The sequence below is a fragment of the Dasypus novemcinctus genome, chromosome 8, assembly GCF_030445035.2.
Source record: "Dasypus novemcinctus isolate mDasNov1 chromosome 8, mDasNov1.1.hap2, whole genome shotgun sequence".
Taxonomy (NCBI): Eukaryota; Metazoa; Chordata; class Mammalia; order Cingulata; family Dasypodidae; genus Dasypus; species Dasypus novemcinctus.
The window spans coordinates 55,086,138-55,106,758 of NC_080680.1; the positions used below are offsets into that span (position 1 = coordinate 55,086,138).

Below are 20,621 nucleotides of genomic sequence, written 5' to 3' on the forward strand. Positions count from 1 at the left end.
AAGACACCAACAAAAAATTACAATCCACACCAAGAAACAGGAAGCTATGGCCCAGTTTAAGAAACAAGATAGCCTCCAGTTGACATAAAGAAGTTGGACCACTAATCATAGATGTTCAAACAAATCTCCTTAATAAATTTAATGAGATAGCTAAAGAGATAAAGGGTATTAAGAAGACACTGCATGAGCACAAAGAAGAATTTGAAAGCATACATAGAAAAATAACAGATCTTATGGGAATGAAAGGTGCAATCAAAGAAATTTTAAAAACGTTCGAGTCATTAATAGCGGATTTGAGGAGGAAGAAGAAAGGATAGGTGAGCTTGAAGAAATGGCCTCTGAAAGTGAACACACAAAAGAAGAGATGTAGAAAAGATTGGAAAAAATTGAACAAGGTCTCAGGGAAATAAATGACAGCAAAAGGTATGCAAATATACATGTCATGGGTGTCCCAGAAGGAGAAGAGAAGAGAAAAGGGGAAGAAAGAATATTTAAAGAAATAATGGTAGGAAATCCAACCCTATTGAAGGACATAGATAACCCTGTCCAAGAAACACAGCATACTCCCATCCGAAAAAATCCAAATAGACCAACTCCAAGACACATAATCATCAGAATGTCAAATGCCAAATACAAAGAGAATTCTGAAAGCAAGAGACAAGCAATGCATAACATATAAGGAATAGCCAATAAGATTATGTGATTTCTCACCAGAAACCTTAGAGGCAAGAAGATAATGGCCTGATATATTTAAGATACTACCAGAGAAAAACTTCCAGCCAGCAAGACTGTCTTTCAAAAATAAGGGCAAAATTAGAATATTCACAGATAAACAGAAACTGAGAGAATTTCTAAACAAGAGACCAGATTTTCAGGAAATACTAAAGGGTGTGCTAGAGCCTGAAAAGAAAAGACAATAGAGAGAGTCCTGGAAGAGAGTCTAGAAATGAAGATTATATCAATAAAATAAACTAAAAGTGTCAAAAGAGTGGTGAAAATAAAATATGACAGATAAAACTCAAATAGTTAGGAATAAACTTAACCAATGATGTAAAGCACTTGTATTCAAAAAACTGCAACTCAATGTTAAACAAATCAAAAAAGTCCTAAATAACTGGAAGAATCCATGTTCATGGATTAGAAGACTAAATATCATTATGATGTCAATTTTACTCAAATTGATATACAGATTTAATGCAATCCCAATAAAAATTCCACCAGCATTAAAGAAAAAATTGAAAACACAATCATTAAATTTATTTGGAAGGATAAGGTGTCCTGAATAGCCAGAAACATCATATAAAGGAAAAGTGAACCCTCATCTCCAGACTTTAAATCATAATACCTACCTATAGTGGTAAAAACAGCATGGTACTGGCCTAAAGACAGACACAATAAACCAATGGAACCAAATTTATGGTTCAGAAACAGACTCTCACAGGTATGGTCAAGTGACTTTTAACTAGCCTGTCAAACTCACACAGCTCAGGTAAAACAATCCATTCAACAAATGGTGCCAAAAGAATTGGACATCCATAGCTGAAAGAAAGAAAGAGGACCCCTACCTCACACCTTATCCAAAAACTAACTCAAAATGGATCAAAAAACTAAAAATAAAATCAAGAACCATAAAACTTCTAAAAGAAATTACTGGAAAATATCTTCAAGACCTGGTAGGTGGTGGATTCTTAAAGGACATAAGAGGACTGAGTGGACCCCCGATGTTTAATGTATATAGAAGTTTCAATTAGCTTTACTGTAAAATTGTGGAAATGTATAGAGTGGATAATAACACACAGTAACAGCTAGTTTATAAATGGGGATGTGACTGAAAATCGTAGTCTAGTTATATTAATGCCAATTGATTGAATGGTTGAGAATTATCTAGGAACGGATAGCACAGTAAACCAAGAGGTGGGTGAGAATTGTGGTTGATGCAAGAGTGTCCTTTGTTACAAATGCAAGAGTGTCCTTTGTTAGCTAGAACAAATGTATATCACTATTGCAGGGTGTTGGGAATGTGGAGAAACGTGAAAAATACAGCTGGAAAAATACTTTACCTATGGACTGTGGTTAGTAGTAATAATATAATATTCTTGCATCTTGCAATGCATTTTGCATTCTTGCAAAAGATGTACTGTGTTGATATTGAGGCAGTATGGACAATGTGAGCCAAATGTACACTATGAACATGGCAATAATCAGATGATATTATTTCATCTGTAGCAAATGACACACCACATTGTGGTGTGTTGAAGGAGGGGTGTTGTTTGGGAATTCTGCACATGTGCATGATTGTTTTATAAGTTTACAACTTCTGTCATTATATATATATATGTATTTTTTAAAAAAATAATAATAGAGTGGGTTGGGGGGAAAACACAACAAATGTAAGATAAGAACTATGATTAGTAGTAAGATTTTGACAGAGTTCCTTCATGGTTTGTAACAGATGTCTCATGACAATGCAAGATATTGGTGGAGGTTGATATATGGGAGCCCTGTATGATGTTATGCATGTTTGCTTTGTAGGTTCACAACTTTTACTATACACTTGGCTGTTTGTGTGTGTTCATATATAAATGATATAAAGATAGTAGTGGTCGGATTGGTTAGGGGAAAAACACTTTGTTTAGTGGTGTTGTTTTGGCAATGCTCTTTGATCATTGGTTGAAGGGGTTTGAAGGCAGCGCAGGTAATTGGTGGTGGGGTGAGATGTTGTATATGTTTGTTTGATGTTGTGAATGTTTGCTTTGTAAGTCCACAACTATTACACATTTATTGTTTATGTATGTTTATGTATGAGTGATATATTTCAATAAATTAAAAAAAAAGATCAAGAGCACTGACAACTGAAAAAATGTTCTTAAATTTATCTATTAGTATAAAACTAATGACCACTGATAGAAGTTCCAATAATTAGAATGAAAATACCACTTTATAAGAAGTGAAGAAGTTAGAGAAAAATATATTCCTCAAGAAGAAAATGACTTCTTGACACACACCATACTTGATGGACATAGTAAGCATTTTCTTACACGTAGATGAATTATAAAATTGAATCAATGTTTGAAAGATGCAAAGGTGTAAAAGTGACCTTTTAATTAAAGTGGACCTTACTCTTCCCAAGTTACTAAATAAAAATGGCAATAATAGATCAATATTTTATAATTATTTGGTGTATCATATCATTATTAAGTAGGTAGATGATATTTTCTTTACTTTCAGAAAGATAAACACAAAATAGACCAATAATCCATACTGTTAATTCATCATTTTAAAGTCATCCAAGTGGTAGCAGACAAAGAAACTGAGGCCTGTGTCTTTGGCTATTAATCTAATATTTTACTAGATTTGTCTTGCTTACCTTAACTCTCATTGCACTGTTCCTCAGTCAGTTTGTGTTTTGCAACAACCACAAAGTCTTATTGGGTCCCAACAGTAAACATTGATTCCTCATTTTCATATCTATGGTTTGGTTGAGGATTGACTGACCCAGGCTGGTCCTGTCTTGGTTCCAAGTGGTGGGTAGGTCTGACTTTGCTCCATGTGTCTCATCTCTTCATACCACTGCCATATTTTCCTCTAGGTTAAGGGGAGAAGCATAAAACAGCAAACCCAAATGTACAGGCACATTCCAAGTACCTGCTTCTGTTATGTCCACTAAATTCCATTTTCCAATGCAAGTCACATGCCCAATCCTAACCTAATGTGGTGAAGAACTAATCTCTGCTTCTGGTGGCAAGAACCGTAAAGACACGTTGAAGAGGTCTTGGTCTGTAGCATGCTGGAGCCAACTTGTGTGAGCTCATGAGAGTCGATTTTGCATCTCTCTTCTCTCCTATGCATTCAATGATATCACATTGATAGTGTGAAATTGCCCATGATATTGATGGTTAAGTTCTTGTGTGACTTTGGCTTGGTTATGGTGTCCAGTTGTTTTATCAAGCAAGCACTAGCCTGATTGTTACTGGGAAGGTATTTTGTAGATGGATTTGCATCTATAATCAGTATATTGCATCTACAGCTAATTGCATTTACACTCAACACAGGAGATTGTCCTCAGCAATGTTAGGAGTTTACACACAGAACTAAGGATTTCTGAAGTCCAAAAGAATTTCTTTCTCAATTTAGCTAGGGAATTGAACTTGACCTTCATCAGAGCTTCCAGCTGTGGCCTACACTATTGAATACAAGCTTGCCAATCACCACAGTCATGTGAACAAATTCTTAAAATAAATATATATATATATATATTGTTTATCTATACACTTCATCTATTCTATTCCTGTGGAGAATCCTAGTAAATAATACAGTAGGATTATTTATACAATACAAATCAGCAAACACTATATATCAGGAGGGTTTTTTGTTTTTTTGTGGGACGCATTTGTTAAGCATTTTTCAGCACATCACAAAAATGCAGAGAAGGGTGAAGAACTGGGAATATTAACTCAGTTTGCCAAACATTATATTACATGCCCATATTTTCATTCATTAATTCATTTACTCGCTGTACTTCATGAAAATATATTACATGCCAAATAATGTGCTAACAGGGACTGAGGATACAGTGATGAATGCAATGTTCTGTTCTCACAGTTTTTGACTGAAAAGCAGAGGAAAATTATGTATAAAGTTGTATATAAAAAATTCCAAGTCATTCTAAAAAGTGCTATGGCAGGCAAAATGTACGAAATATTATATGATCCCAGTGGAATGAAAAATAACATTTTGCTAAGTACTCTATAAAATTTCAAGAATAGAATAAAATCTAAGGTCACACATTAATCTGAAATTTTTAAAGCTAAGAATTAGTAGGAAAAGACATTTCTATAAGCAGGCCTCCACGTTACTGTGACTCCTTGCAATTATTTTAATCATCAGTGACTCTAGTCATTGCAATAGCAGTAGCATCATGGATGACAGGAAAATAGCAAGGAATGAGGTTTTAATTAGCCCTTATCAAAATGAGTGATTGAATGCTTCCAATAGTATTGGTTTTATTATATTGTTCGTGTGATGTTTTATCTTACAATATTTCTACTAGCCTTTGTTGGTTATATAAGCTGTAAAATGATTCCATTTTATATATGTTTTTCTTATGCTACAGTTTAATTACAACCACTGTGTAAATTATTCTCAAACCTGTGTATAAAAATCAGCAAGGAGCAGGAATGCATTATCCTCCTTGCTTTAAGAGAACTAGTTATGAGCCAATTATTTAGGAACTTCAATTTGTCATGTTTGACAACATTGTAATTGATTGCAATAATAAAACCCTTACCAAAAGCTGAATTACTTTGGGGGGAATTTGCCTTGTTTTCTTAAGTGTTTTGCAAGTATGATAAGTAGGTTGTGGTGCTTTTCCTGACATAAGTGCACAAGAGATATATGATCTCTTTCAGTGTACTCAGTGACAAAAGATCAAGCTGTTGGGCTGCAGGCTACAACAAATTGAACATATTGAATTTCAATCGTGGTCTAATGCAGTCTTAGTTTTGTTTCAGTCCATTCAAGTGATACCTTTCTATTTTAGTGCCATAATTTTATTCACAAAACTAGTCAATGGAGGAGGAATATGTTTCATTATTTTAAGTGGGTATTTACTGCTGAAATAGGCCTTTATATATTTGCAATCCAAATTACTGGTTAGGATTTCAATGATCTATCTCTCGATTGAACTACTCTATAAGAAATATATACCTAGTAAACAAATGCAGTTTCCTAAGCTAAGTGAAAGACTGTTTCATTTCACTTAACATCAGTGACTCTATTCAAATCAGGGAAATTAAAAGATGGTAAAATTATGGCGGCATTTATTTGTATTTAGATTTTTCTTAAAACTGAAAGATACCAGTTTATTATTTTCGTGAATTTTAGTGGCGTATTTGAAGTGATAAAATACTACTAATTGGCCTTGAGGGGTAGCTTTATAAATCTGATGCAAATTAGAAATTTTCTTACTTGCAAGCTTTTTCATTTATAAATGTCAGCAATAATATATTATACTAAGTCTTGGTTAAAAGTGATAAAAAGTTTCCTCAAAAAATGGAATAAATCTAGAGTCTCTCCTAATAATTAAGGCAGTCTAAGCAAATTTTAAAGGTACAGTATATAAAATCATGGGAACATTTTCCATAACTGTATGATAATAAAAAGATGCCATGCTTTGCTTCAATAATAGCATTTTCCTACAACAGCATGCTTACAAGAAACCACTAGGTCATGGAGAGAGTATAATCATTTTTTAAAGAAAACATTTTATTATTATAATTTCAGTAAATACTTAGGCATAAAGAATCACATCTTGTTTTTTAATCTCTTATGCACTTTGCATCTATTATATATGTGGTAGCTTGGATGTATGTACCCTAAAAAAAAACATGTTCTTAATCTTAATCCATTCCTGTGGGTTTTAACCCCTGTAAATAGATTCTTTTGATGACGGTAGTCCAGTTAAGATGTCGCCCAGCTGAGTCAGGGTAGGTCTTAATCCTATTACTGAGGCCTTATTGGAATGGTCACACAGAGAAAAAAAACAGCCAGAAGGAACAGCCAGAAGCTGAAAGTCAACGTAATCCAGAAGATAAAGGAGAAGCCAGGAGAGGCCATCATGTTCCCTGCCATGTAACAAAAAAGCCAAAGACAAAAGATTGCTGGCAGCCAGCCCACCTCCAGAATGTCACAATCTTCTGGAAGAAAACCAAGCTTTGATGACACCTTGAATTTGGACTTCTTCTAGCCTCAAAACTGTGAGCCAATAAATTCTCATTGCATGGTATTTGCATTAACAAAAAGGAAATCGAAACAATATGAGATAGTATAGATGAAATCCCGTAATCCAGTAACTATCTCTGATTCACTGAAATGAGAATTAGAAGAACAGGCATAGAATTTATGTTTGTAATCTCCTGTTAAAGCAATGGACTAGGTGATGTGTTGGTCTCTTTTCAAAACTGCTATTTTATGATTCTATAAAATATACACTTAGGACACATAAAATGTGTTTGAATCCAATCTCTCACATATGCTTATAGCATATTCATAGTGTCAGAGTACTTAGGTAATTAATTATTCTATTATATAAATTAATCTCTTCAAAAGACTCGTGTGCTATCGACTTGGCTGATGCAAAAGATAGCACAGTTGGTAGCAATTTATGAATCAGCGCCAACCTAGTGGGGAATTTCTAGTCATTTATCATAGGGCTGCTCTCTGTTTTAACTTCTTGACTTTAACTATTCCACTTCCTTAGTCAATGGCTTTGTTTTGTACATAAAAATCATAAGTGAATGGTATTAAGCTGGATGATATAGTATGTTAATTACTAAATCAAGATCCAAAATTACCTAAACAGGCTATATAAGTGGAATATAGCAGGCAAATTAAAATTTATCTGGGACAAATTCAAATTCATATGCAAAAGAGCTTGAGGAAATTTTCTGGAGTGATGATAATGTTCTAATCTTGGTAGAAGTTTGGGTTGCATGTTGAACTCTAGTTAATGGTACACATGCTCACATGTTTTTTGGGTGACTATACTCTCTGCCATTTTCTTTCAAATACATCATAAAGTAAGATGGCTTGATGCATGCATGAAGGGATGCATAGAAGTAGAGATATATAATGAGGTAGATACAGCCAAAAGTTAATTATAGAATCTAGGTTGTAATCCTAAGATTAATCACCATATGGTCCTTTTTATTCTTCATTATCCTTTTAAAGTTTCATAATAAAAGATTATGAATAAAATCCTGTGTTTGGGTTTAAAATATCTATTGAATAATGCCTGATATGTAATAGAAAGCTAATAAATATCTATGAAACAAGTAAGTATATAATAGCATGGATAAATCAATGAATTGTTTGGCAAGTGAATTCACAAAAAATGGGAAAAACTACTTGACAGCAGCTCATGTGAAAAAATATCCTGGTGCTTTAGATAAATTTCTGCTTAATTTCCCAGTAGTGTGTCCAGGGGTTCTTATCATTTTTTGTTCCATGGACTCCTTTGCCAGTCAGGTGAAAACCAGGGACTCTTACTAAGTCCATACTATACTGTGTATTATTTAATAAGTACATTCCCACAAGAATAATGTTTTTTTGAATTTCAGTTCAAGCTCACGGACCCTTTGTTAAGAAACCCTGGTCTAAACAAACACAATTATACATGCTAATAGAATAAATTTACTGTTCAAACCAAGAAGGCAATATAACCATTTTGTGCTGGTCAGAGAATATCTAAATTATTGCATCCTATTCTAGGCATTGGCCTTTAGAAAAGGAAAACATGTTTACAGACAGGAAAACACGTAGGTGAAAATGACTAGGACCTAGCAGGCTCTAAAAATCATGCCATAATACTTATCTGGCAGGGAGATATCATGATTATGAAGGTGGTTTTCCCAGGGCGAGGCTGATCCACTGCACTGGGGATCTGCTGACTCCTGTAATTTCCCCACATGGAGGAAACTCATTTGCATACTTTGTGTTGGTGGGGAGTTGCTTCCATGCTTTCCCCTGATGTGGGAAAAAAATCATGTCCTATAAAAAGCAGTGAAAGGACCTAGAGCTTTTCAAAATGGAGAGGAAAAACCTCATGGGAAACTTTACAATGGAGCCATTCCCCTTTCATTCACAGTTTATAAATATAAATTGTTCCACATAATTTCAGCTCAAGTTTCACCTCCTGCAGGATGCTTTATGCTACAGCTCCCATTCAACAGATTGCTTTTTTTTTCTTTTGCTAACCCCCTATTTAAATCATTTTATTATTTTATTTATTTAGCATTGGGTACCAGGGACCTTATACCCAATTGCTCTTGCTTTTGTGCTTCCTCTTATGTGTGTGTGAGTGTATGTGTGTGTCTCAAGCACAAAGTGTCAATTCTCAGCATGAGTTTAAGCTTCTAAAGAGAATAAGTTGTGTTTTATAGATCTTTGTACCCTAAGAGCCTAGCACAATTTTTCTCATTTATTTCATAAACATTTATTGAGAAATTTCTTCATGCTAAGTACTATGCTGCAATTGGGGCTAAAATGTTGACCCTGATCCTAAGCAGTTAATAGTCTAAAACTAGAAGCAAATATGTAATCCAATACTTACCAAACAATGTAGCCAATGACTGGGACACATACAAGACATTTAAACCACTATGAAAAGCACATCTAACCCTTGCTCGGAAAAAAAGAATGAAAGAGTGGAAAAACATGAGCTGAGTCTTTAAGAACACATAGAAATTGGATGAGTGTGATAGGTAGCAAATACTGTATGACAAAAGCATGGAAGAGGGTCATAAAGCATGGGATGTGCCTGTATCAGGCACAGTTTTTGTGAAAAGAGTATTTGGCTTCATGACAGAATGTTCTGTTTGGAAGAAGTGACTAATAATCTTTTCATACAATCAGCTGGTGTAGAGTAGGATGTCTAACCAGCTAGGTGAATTTCAGTATTCATCTACAACACTCACCTGTGAAAAATACCAATTCTGTATATTGCAGTTTATTACTTGGAGAAAATAAATTCTGAACCAAAATCTTTGAGAAGACAAATAAACTTACCCTATCAATTGCAGTTTATAATACACAAAAGGCTGTCTTATAGTTACCCAAAAGCAACACATTAGTTGTCTGTTTAGTAATCAGCAACTAGTACAAAAGAGTCCATGGTCTCTAGATTTCAAGAGATCCATGAATCTGAATAGGAAAACTTTACATCTTACTAAACTTTAAATGAAAATTCACTTTTCTTTTCATTATACATGATGCAACAAACCATAGTAGTATTAAAAGTACTCATGGCTTGTCATAAGCAGAAATTGCTGATATTTTAATATTACATTGCAGATGTAGCAGATACATCAAATATTATTTACTCTCAACATAACTTTGAAATTATAGTAAATTACAGTAAATATTAGAATCACTGCCAGAATCGAGTTAAATAATGTCATAAAGAAACATGCTCTTTACTGTGTCATGAACTTTTAAAATGTTTTGATAACACTAAGGTATATAATTGCTTTCCTTTGAAATCCTGTCATTTTAGACTTTTAAAAACATTATTCTGAGAAATAAGTCATAGGCTGAATCTAAATATCAAAGGCTTCTTGCATCAAAACAATAAAATAAAACAAATTTAAATTTAAAAATTAAATAATAAAAGGAAACTTCAGAGGACCCTGAGCCCTATTGTGTTTTCTTATTCTTGTTGTTTAGTTGTTTTTGTTTAGTTACATTCCTCCATTTCTGGAGCATTTTCTGAGAAACATGTTCATATTTTACTCTATCATGCGAACAATGGACATTTCTTGACTCTTTAATTTTACATAAGGCTCTTTCTTTATCAGTGCCAAAATTATTTGCAAGCAAAATATTTGCAGCCCATGGTTGCCTAGCAAAGTTGTATTTTCCCAAATTTCAGAACATAGGGACAAATCAAATGCAGTGCAGAATAGCTCTCTTCAGTCAAACCTTTGCTTATTTTCAGTGAGAAATTTGAGATTCTCTGGCCATTCATGCCCCTCATTGACGTGACTGCTTGTTAAAAAAAAAAATTTCCAGAATGATTTTTTTTCCTTCCCTTTAGGGTTAAATGGAAGAGTGTTTGAGCATTTGACTGCTACTTTTATGGGTTTTTTTCTGGGCTCCCTTGGCCTTTGGAGTCACTCCGTGCTGGTTCGCTGAGGCGGTTGCCATCGGAGTCCTGAGTAACGACAATGCCACTGCCGTTCCTGCAGTAACGTCAGTTCTTCTCGGCTTTTTATCGCACTCTCTGCCCATATTTCATTCTGCCTCAAAGCCAGATCGCCTTAGGCTAAGCAACCAGCCGAACCCACCTCATTGCTGACTTTAAAGGCCCTCCATCCCCCCTGGAACAAGGAGGGTGGATAATATTAGCAGCGCCTTCGGTGCCTCTAAAGGCACATCCATCCACATTTAAATACACGTTTTTATGTTTAGCCATTTATTCCTAGCTGTGAAATATTGTAACAGCTTAAACATTAGCATACTAATCCAGGCCTTAGGTCTGGAGGAGATTTATGTTGAACATTTTTTGATGCCATTATTCACACTACGTGTGAAGCTGAGTAAGACTTCTGAATTAGAGTAAGACCAGATCCATACCCCGTGGGCTGCTCTGCTAAAAATCTAACCATTTTAGCTTCTGTATTATTGCAATATTTTAAAAATAAATGATTTTTAAGCCAATGAGCCAATGATGTCAGTGTGGCACTTGCAATATGGATGGCTGTGGAGTAAAAAAAAGCAAAAAACAGATTGAAGTCTCTTAAGCTGTATGACCTTGCATAAAGACATAACCTTGCTTAGCTTCAGTTTTTTTGACTATAGTGCAGAGAATGTTGTAAAGATTAAATGAAAGAAATAAGGTAATGAAAATTCAGTGAAGAATGAATATGAATCCTGCTATATAGTTGGTGTTGAATTAAAGAAATTATTATAGTAACGATGGTCGTTAATAAATAGTGATGCATAATACAGTTCAACCTCTCTTGGCCCAGATAGACCGGAGAAATGTAAGGGCATTGTTGTCAGAGATGGAAGGAATATCAGAGCTCAATCTGTACTATCTACCTCATTGTACAAAATGGGAAAGTCCATGGAGTTAAAGGAACAATGAGTCCATTAAAGAAAGTAGCTGTCCTTCTGCAGTACAAAGCATAGATTTAAGTGTGTAGCTCCAGTGCAGCAAATGTTCTCTCTGAAACAAAGAGCAACCAAATATGACTTCAGATATCTGCCTTCTCTTTATAGAATATGAGGAGCATGGGCTGGATGAAGACTGTAAACTTTCCTCATTCTGGACTTTCAAACTCAATCTTCCTCCAGATATAAGCCTTATCCCTTTCCCTGTAATAACCCCATCTGCCTTCAACTATTGCCTTCCATCATCAAGCCCCTTGACAGTCTTGATCCATTCCCCCTACTTTGTATTACTGTGTCCCACATGAAACACTTGACTCTAGCTAACAGGTTCCACTAACTGTTTTTTCCTTTAAGTACAAATTCTGACACCCTGATCAGATTGTGAGATCAAAAAATGTATAGATAATATCTTTTGATTCTTTGTTTCTATTGCCTTGCAAAGTCCCTAGTGATAACGTATACTCAATAAAATCATACCTTCTCTCAGATTTGCAACCACAGAACAAATAAGCAAACCAGATCATGTCATTCCACTATTGAAACCCCATCAATTATTTCATGCAGTCCTTAGAACGATCACCAATATCTTAATATTTATTACAAAGTCCATAGCACTCTGACCTCTCCCTACCTCTCCATCCTCAACTCTCAACACTTTCAACTCCACAGCCACCATCTTGGCTATCCTCTGATAAGACACTCTTCCCTCTATTCATCATCCATCTACCTCAGAGTCATTCCTTTCATCTCAACTTAAATGTCAGTTTCTCACCAGGGTTTACCTTGATTCCTCAGAGTAGTTTATACCTTTTAAATATCCAAGCAAGTTATAAATCCTTTGATCTGTTCTTTTCCTATACATTGAGCTGCCATTTTTTTGCTTGGCACTTTTTTTTTATTTTTAAAGATTTTGATTACGTAAATGTTATATCAAAATATACTCCACCCCCTCCCCCTTGGCACTTTCTTTACGTTAGGCTTTTAAGATGTTGCATGGTATCTTATCCCCTTTTTTCCCATGCTTCTCAACCCAAATGTCTCCATCCCTCCCCCTTATTAGTCTGCCCTCCCCTGAATTGATTTTTTTGTTTGTTTCCTTGTTGCATGTCTTTGTTTTTAGGAGGCACCAGGGACCAAACCCAGGACCTTCTATGTGGGAAGCAGGTGCTCAATCACTTGAGCCACATCTGTTCCCTATGATGGCCACTCTTATTGCCAATCATTCCTTGAGGGACTCCTTCCTTGGTCTGTTGTCTGGTTCATGTTCCCCTTTGGTTGTCTGAGCATGTTCACTCAAATTCTTTCCCAACTTGTGTTTTGTTTTGTTTTTTAATTTTAACCTGGTTTGAGAACAAGCAGTGTTTCTCAAGGTTTCATAAATCATGACAAAATGCTAATAGTAGAGACAATTTAGTGTTTCATACAGCTTAGTTTATTCAATTCAAGGTATAATTCAGCCATTAGTGCATTCCTCTGGTCATTCTGCTAGTATTTGTTTAGTGTCTATGTGATACAATACAACATATACAATGGTGAACATCCATATGACACAAAGATGAGCAAATAGGACAGGACCTCTACCCTCTAGCAGCTCACAGTCTTTCAAAGAAGACAGAGTGCCCATCGCACATTATTTTACACACACATTCTGTTTCAAGAACTATGAAGGAGATTACAGTGTAACTGCGATAGAATTTAATATGATGACCCAGCATAGACTGGAAGGTCAGAGAAGGCTTTCCTGAGAAAATAGCTGTTACCTACAAGAAGCAATAGACGAATAGTTGTTAAGCTCACTGAGTACAGATCCAGATTGCCTGCGTTTGAATCCCTCCTCTTGCCACTTAGTTGTGTTGCCTTCACCAAGTTTTGTCACTTCTGCTAAGATACAGTTTCCCCATTTGTAAAATAGAGATAATATCACTACTTATCTCACTCACTTGTTATAAAGAAGAGTAGGCATTACCATCCCCAAATCCTCAAGAATGGGGATTAACAGTGGACTAAAGTAGACTTATTATTATTCTACCACAGACTTATTTATGTTCTGGCAATGTAAGAACTCTTACCATTATGTAAAGGCAATGGCCAGCAGAGGTTCTGAGGGATAGGAAAGGGAAGAATGGGTGTAATATGGGGGCATTCTGGGGATATTGGATTTGTCCTGCATTGCATTACAGTGATAGATACAGGTCATTGTTTATTTTGTCATAACTTACAAAATTGCATGGGACAGAGTATAAACTATAATGTAAACTGTAGTCCATGCTTAGTAGTAATGCTTCAATATTCATCAACTGTAACAAATGTACCACACTAATGAAGGATGTTACTAATGTGGGAAAGTGTGGGAGAGGGAGAGAGTGGTACATTTGGGAATCCCTTATTTTTTTATAAAACATTTATGTAATCTAAATCTTCTTTGAAAAATTGATTAAGAAAAAAGGTTGGGTCAAGTGTGTAAAACACTTATAGTAGAATCTGACACAGAGTGTTATGACCTTGACTACTGTTGTTGCTTTGCAATTCTGTCCTTCCAAATTTCCTAGAGTTAAATTTCCCTTTCTTTTCTGAAATTAAGTTGATAAAATATTGTAGTGATGTTTTAAATGGTCTCACTAATTAAATTTGTAAAAGCTTCTTAACCTAGTATCCCAGGTCCTCTGTAATATTGCAATTGCATAGCAATTCAGCCTCATAACTCATTGTTCTGGCTTGTAATTTCTGTGCTAAGTAACTTCTCCAACATTTAATGGCTTGAAACAATATGCATTTTACTTTATCTCATGATTGCATGAGGAAGGAATTGGTAGGACTTATCCTGTGATTCTGACATTGACTTGGGTCACTCGGTGGCATCCAACCAGTAACTGGTTTGGTCAGGAGGGTCCAGCATGCTTTACTTTTGCTGGGTCCTTGTTGGAGATGACTGCAGAACCAGGCTCAGCTGGGCCCCTCAACCTCTCCATGTAGTATCAGGTCCTCCTCACAGTCTTTCAAGTTAGGTAATCAGGCTTCTTAAATGGTGGTTGATTTTCTCCATTGAAAGAGTTCCAAGATTCAGGGAGTAGAGCTGCCAGTCTTTTAATGCCTGGTCCAGAAACTGGTAAAGTCTCACTTTCATCATATTCTATCAGTCAAAGTAGTTACAGAGACAGAGACTATCAAACTGAAGGTGGAAGGGACATAAAATCTATCTCCCAAAAAAAGAGTCAAAGACTTTGTGGCTAAGTTTAATCTGCCACACTGAACATCCTCTGCCTCGAATGGTTCTTTCAAACAATACTGAACTTCTTGGCAATTCCTCACATAACCTACTTTCTGATACTTCCATGCCTTTATGCATCCTGTCTCTGTCTGTGCATCATCCACTCTGTCTTTGATGCCTCTTCTACCTTTCTTCTTCAAGCTAACTTGAATTTATCCTTCAAATTCCAGCTCAGCCCTCTTCTACTCCCATCTACAACCCTAAACCAGGATAAGTTCCTCCAGCCTCTGACTGACTAGCACCCTGACTGAATGCCTATCCAATCTCTTGCTGTATGTTATTGAAATCACCTCTCGTCCTCACCAGTATGTCAACTCAGTGTGTAGGGACAAGACCCATGTTTCATTGATTTTTGCAAATCTAGAATCTAGCACAATATCTGGTATACTATGATACCTGATCTGATCTGAACAATTGTCAGCACTTTAAATTTGGTTAAAAATGTATCAAGTTTAAGTATGAGATAAACTGATTATGATTCAAATCCCAAGGAACTTTACCAGGAATATTTGGCTTCCAAACGGTCAAATACATTTTTTACCAGATTAACTTGTGAAATTTCTGTTTTGAAAAAGATATGGACAAATTATTTAAAAATATTCAATAATGAGACTGTTTTGATAGATTTTTATTCAAATACATTATGTATTTTTATTTCCATTTTGAGGGTTGAATTGGAGTAAATGGACTGAGAAATATTTTTTTAAAGTTAGACATCACCTGGAATTCAATAAAAATGATGAAGAAACTCTCTTGATGCTGACAGAGAAACAGAATTATAAATTGTCTTTCAAGTGTAGAAAACTAAGCTATATCTGACTATAGTTGTATTTGTCACAATCCAAAAATTAAAGTACAAGAAAGCCCCAAGGAATTTTCTATTATTTTTAGGTCTAACAAAAACAGATTGCCAAAATATTCTACTTAGAAAATTATGCAGGTAATGCCTTTGATTATGCCTCTTATGTCTTTGATCTCTTTGTATATCCTCTGTTTTCTCTCATAGATGATATTAAATTCTTTGTAAATATATATGACAAAGGATATTTAGATTTATTAAGTGTTACTATATTTCAGGTACTGTACTTAGTGCTTTATGTAAAATATCTCATTTGCTTTTACAACAACCCTGCAAATTACCTATTATTTGTATTGAATAAATTCAAGCTCACAGAGAATAAGTGACTCACATGAGGTCACATAGTAAGAGTCAGAGACAAGATCTCTCTAACATCAAAGACTGCTTGGAATCTCTAAGCCTCATTTCCTAAAGGGACTGAATTGTGACATTTAATCAGATCCACATGGCTTCTCTGTGGACATCATTGTTTCCTCTCACAGGTTTAAGGAAAACATAGTAAATTGGATAGAATGCTTTATTCTTCTCCATTTCATTTTCACATTTATTACCCTACATATCTCAGTGTGTCTCTAATTGAAAACATTTATGAATCATTCACTTATCACTTACTTGTGCATAAATATCCACTGGTGTACATATAAATTTATATGCCTGTTGTTGGGTCTAAATTTAATTGGGTAGTCCTGACCCAAATATACAGTTGTGCAGGGATATTAAAAACAAAGAGACAAACAAAGCCAAAACCTTGGTCTTTAATATTTCTTAATGATGCCATGGCAGGTATCATTAATCATTTACAATAATCTTCCCACAAAGCCTGGGTTAATAGCTTCATTCATTACTTCAACTGGCAAATATTTATTGACCACTTAATATGTGACAAGAAATGTTCTAGGTTCTGGGTATTCAGCAGTTAGTAAAACAAAAGCCAATGTCATGTGTAGCTTACATGATAGAATTGTGAGAGAGAAAACAACAAATAGATAATATATCAAATGCAGTAAGAACAAGCGTTATACATAAAACTAGAAACTTTTAATGTTATATGTATTGCTAGGGTATGTAGTTATATTTTGTGTCACTGAGAGATATTTGTAAAAACCAGAAGGAAATAAGGCATGAGGGTATATGGGAAAAAAAGAGTGCCCTCAGCAAAAGAACAACAAATGCGAAGGGCCTGAGGTTGGGGTATGCTTCCTGTGTTTGAAAAATAGCAAGGAGGCAATGTAGCTGGCATGGACTGTGTAAGAGGAAAGAAAAAAGAGATAACACTTAGGAGATGGGGGCATATGACCCCCATCTTAGAAACTCTTGTAGATCTTGGTTAAGACTTTGGGTTTTACTTTAAGTGAGTCAGAAGTGTAATCCTAGGGTGCTAAAAAGGAGACGCATGATCTGATTATATTATTTAAAGACACTATGCCTGCAGGTGGGGAATAGATTGTAGCAACCTTTGAGCAGCTTAATGATTGGAGCTGTCATTTACTGAAATGAGAAGACAATCGGAGATGTGGGTTTGGGAGGGAGAATCAATGTGTGGTATTGGCCATTTGGTGTTTTCAGATAGATGGACCTCAACAAGCATCATAACATAGACCTCCAGGACATCTCTGACGATCAACAGGATTCAGCGCCAGAGTAAGAAAAGATTTGCTATTCCTTCGAGTGGTCATCAATATGAGTGACAGCAATCTGTTTTGCTCATGGGTCAGTTAACCTGGCATATATCTTTATCTCCAGATTTTACACAAAGCAGACAGTGTAGGTGCTTTTCCCACAGTCCTCTAGGATCCCTTTGACAGGTTTGGTGTGCCCAAACCAGCAGCCTTCTCAAGCAGGCTGTTCTTGGAAGATTGGCACTGCCTTCTCTCCCAGAGAGGCTGGGAAATATACCAGACCCTCACCCTAATTGGAGGCTGTCCCTGATGACTGACTGATTCGGGATACAGAATCTAGGCTCCCTTGCCTCAAGGTGGAATAAACTTTAAGGTGCTATTTATATCCAAGAGCTCTCCTCAAGATCATTCTGCAGCTAGACTACACCAGAAAATAAACGCACATTTATTCCACCCCTGTCCCTTTCTTGCTCCCTCCACTCTCCTGGAGGTTCCCGTAAGAGCACTCACATAATAAATCATTTGCTCACATATACCCTTCTCAGGTTCACTTCTAAGGAAGCCAAGCCAAGACAGCATGGATGTGAGCCATACCAGATTGAGGAGGAGGCGAAGTTGATACTCTATTGCTCTGGCACTTCTGCTCTAATTCACAAATTTATTTCATTCAGCAAATGCTTTTGATACATACTATGTGCAAGGCCCTAGGGATTAAGGGAAGATAAACCTTGAGGGGGTCATAATCCTTTCAGGGAGATAGATATAATTTACAATTTCAACAGTAATACCTAATTTAACTAACAATTTCAGGAGTAGCACAAGGTGATATATGATTTAATTGACAAGCAAGCAGTACAAGCACTCTACTACATGATGCTGAACCTTATCCATACTCCTAGAAACCTACAAAGTCTGTATTTCAAGCAAAGTAACAGCTGTGTTATAGAAGCATGAAAAATATTCAGTTTGGAGTGAAGATGGAGGAGGGGGAAGGGCTGGGGGCAGAGGACCTGAGTCGTTCAAGCCTTGTGACTTTGGGATTCTCTCTCTCTCAGCTTAAATTTCTTAATCTGTAAAATGAGTGAAACCATGATTTCACTAGGAAGTTGTGAGCATTAAATAGAAAATATTCAAAACAATACCTGTCTCAATCAGTCTTAATAATGTAATTAAGCTAAAAGGAAGTATAGGTCTGGCCAATCAGCAAAGCAAATCAATGAGAGGAATAATGAAGGAAATTTTCCATGTATTCTTGGTCAGGAGACCAGACTGATATTTTCAAGAACTTAAAAAGATATTAATCATTCTCCCAATCACACATATAAAGACCTAGCATATATTTTGACACCTAAGAAATCATTGAGTCTTTTGGAAACTTCTCAAAGTTCTGTCTTCTGCTTCTGCTCACCATTACTTAGTTCAGATAGGTATCACCACATGCCTGTAATAGTGTGATAAAAATAGATTTTCCCAAATGTCACTTTATTCATATAACCTCATGATCTAAAAAGGTTTCTATGTATCTTAAATGCTTATAGAATAAATTCAGGCCTCCTTAGACTGGTATTTAATGCTCTTGAAGATCTCATGCCAATATACATTCCTATCGCATCTTCAACTAGTCCCTGAAACTAGCCCCATGATTCAGGCCATCTGGTATTCTCCCTGTCCCTGCACCTGCTCTGAACTTTTTCTGCTCTGTGTCTTTGCTCATAATTAAGAGAATGTTCTCTCCTCATTGTCATCTATCAAACTCTTGTCAATCCTCCATTGCCCAGCTTAAATGTTATCTCTTCTACAAGTCTATCGACAATTCACACAGAAAAGAAGTTTTCCCTTCTTTATGCAATTCACACATTTACTGTGAAATAGCACTAATTTGACTCCACGGTCACATGTATTTCTATGACTTTATTGCACATTCTTGAATTTATGATCCTTAAGGCAAACACATATACCCTGCATACTTTACCCATTTGGGTGCATACAAGATGGTTGATTAATATTTGTTAAGTTATTGCATACACATAAGACTTTAGTTTTTATATTTCCCCAGTAGCTTTAACCTGTAATGCTTTCAAAGGCACAAAAATTTAAAAATTTTGAAATTGAGCCTTCCCGTTCTATGTATGAAATCTGAATCTTGATTTACTAATTTGGGTGCTTGTATAGTAAGATATACTAAATGTGTAATGGGTGTTCAACCAACGTTAATTACACAAGTAAGTAATCTATTGACTTTGATACTTAGGGGGAAAATATTATACCATTCTTTTTCCAAGTAGTAGCTAATTTCCTTTAGTTTAATTGTATTTAAAGGAAAGCCTGTGAAAAAGAAAAGCCTTGCAGTGGGAAAATTAATTGATTGAAACAAGGGAACAATATAATCTTAAAATCTCTTGACTAATAAGAGGAAACACTTTAAATGCATACTTACGGGTTATCAGAGTTTCAAGTGTCATCATGGAAGTCAGAAAATATAGATGGATAATAAGTTAACATTGAGTTCAAAGCCTGCTCTTTATTTGAAATATTTTATTCTCAATAATAAACCCTCAGAGCCAGTTTCATCCTTCAGTACCAAATTTTAAATGTGACTGAGAACAGACTGTAATATGTAGTTGTCTGTGGACCCCACCGTCTTCTAAGCTGGCTACTCTCATTAGCGTGAGTGCACATGTTGATAAGCCATAGGGGGCATTTATGTGACACCAAAGAACTCTACATGATAAGCCTTCAGTCAAGATTTTACTCAGGCATTTTGGATCTCTCTCTAGTGCTATTTCCTCTTCTTCTGTAGCATTTATTCGTACTTGACCCTATGTTTTAGAAAGTGCACACAAGTCAGTATTCCAAACATCCCAGGGACTTAAAGAGCTGATCTAATGCCTGTGTTGCAAGATGAAAAAGAGAAGGATTTTGTTGAACCTATAAAAAGGATGACATTTTACCTGGCCCTGAGCTGTTCTGCTCAAAATTGAAGCTTTTGCAGCCTGCAGCTCTTTGATTTGTGAGCCACAGAGTATCATATCTTGGCCATTACCGAATCAGAGTTATCTGCCTCTTCCCAGCACATTTTGTTTAAGAGGAAAAAGAGAAACCCTTTATCTTACAAAATGCATTTTCTTTTTATTTTCCTACATTTTGTACATTGCTGGAATGGATCTTGTGATGGTTCAGTGAAAACATATGTAAATGGTAATTT

General features: G+C 35.7%; 1 non-coding gene across 1 annotated transcript; it reads left to right on the forward strand.

Moving 5' to 3' along the window:
* The first annotated feature begins 8,363 nt into the window (after nucleotides 1-8,363).
* LOC111765503 (U1 spliceosomal RNA) lies at nucleotides 8,364-8,526 on the forward strand. Its single transcript, XR_002797819.2, has one exon. It is a non-coding gene; the product is annotated as a U1 spliceosomal RNA (small nuclear RNA).
* The last annotated feature ends 12,095 nt before the right edge of the window (nucleotides 8,527-20,621 follow it).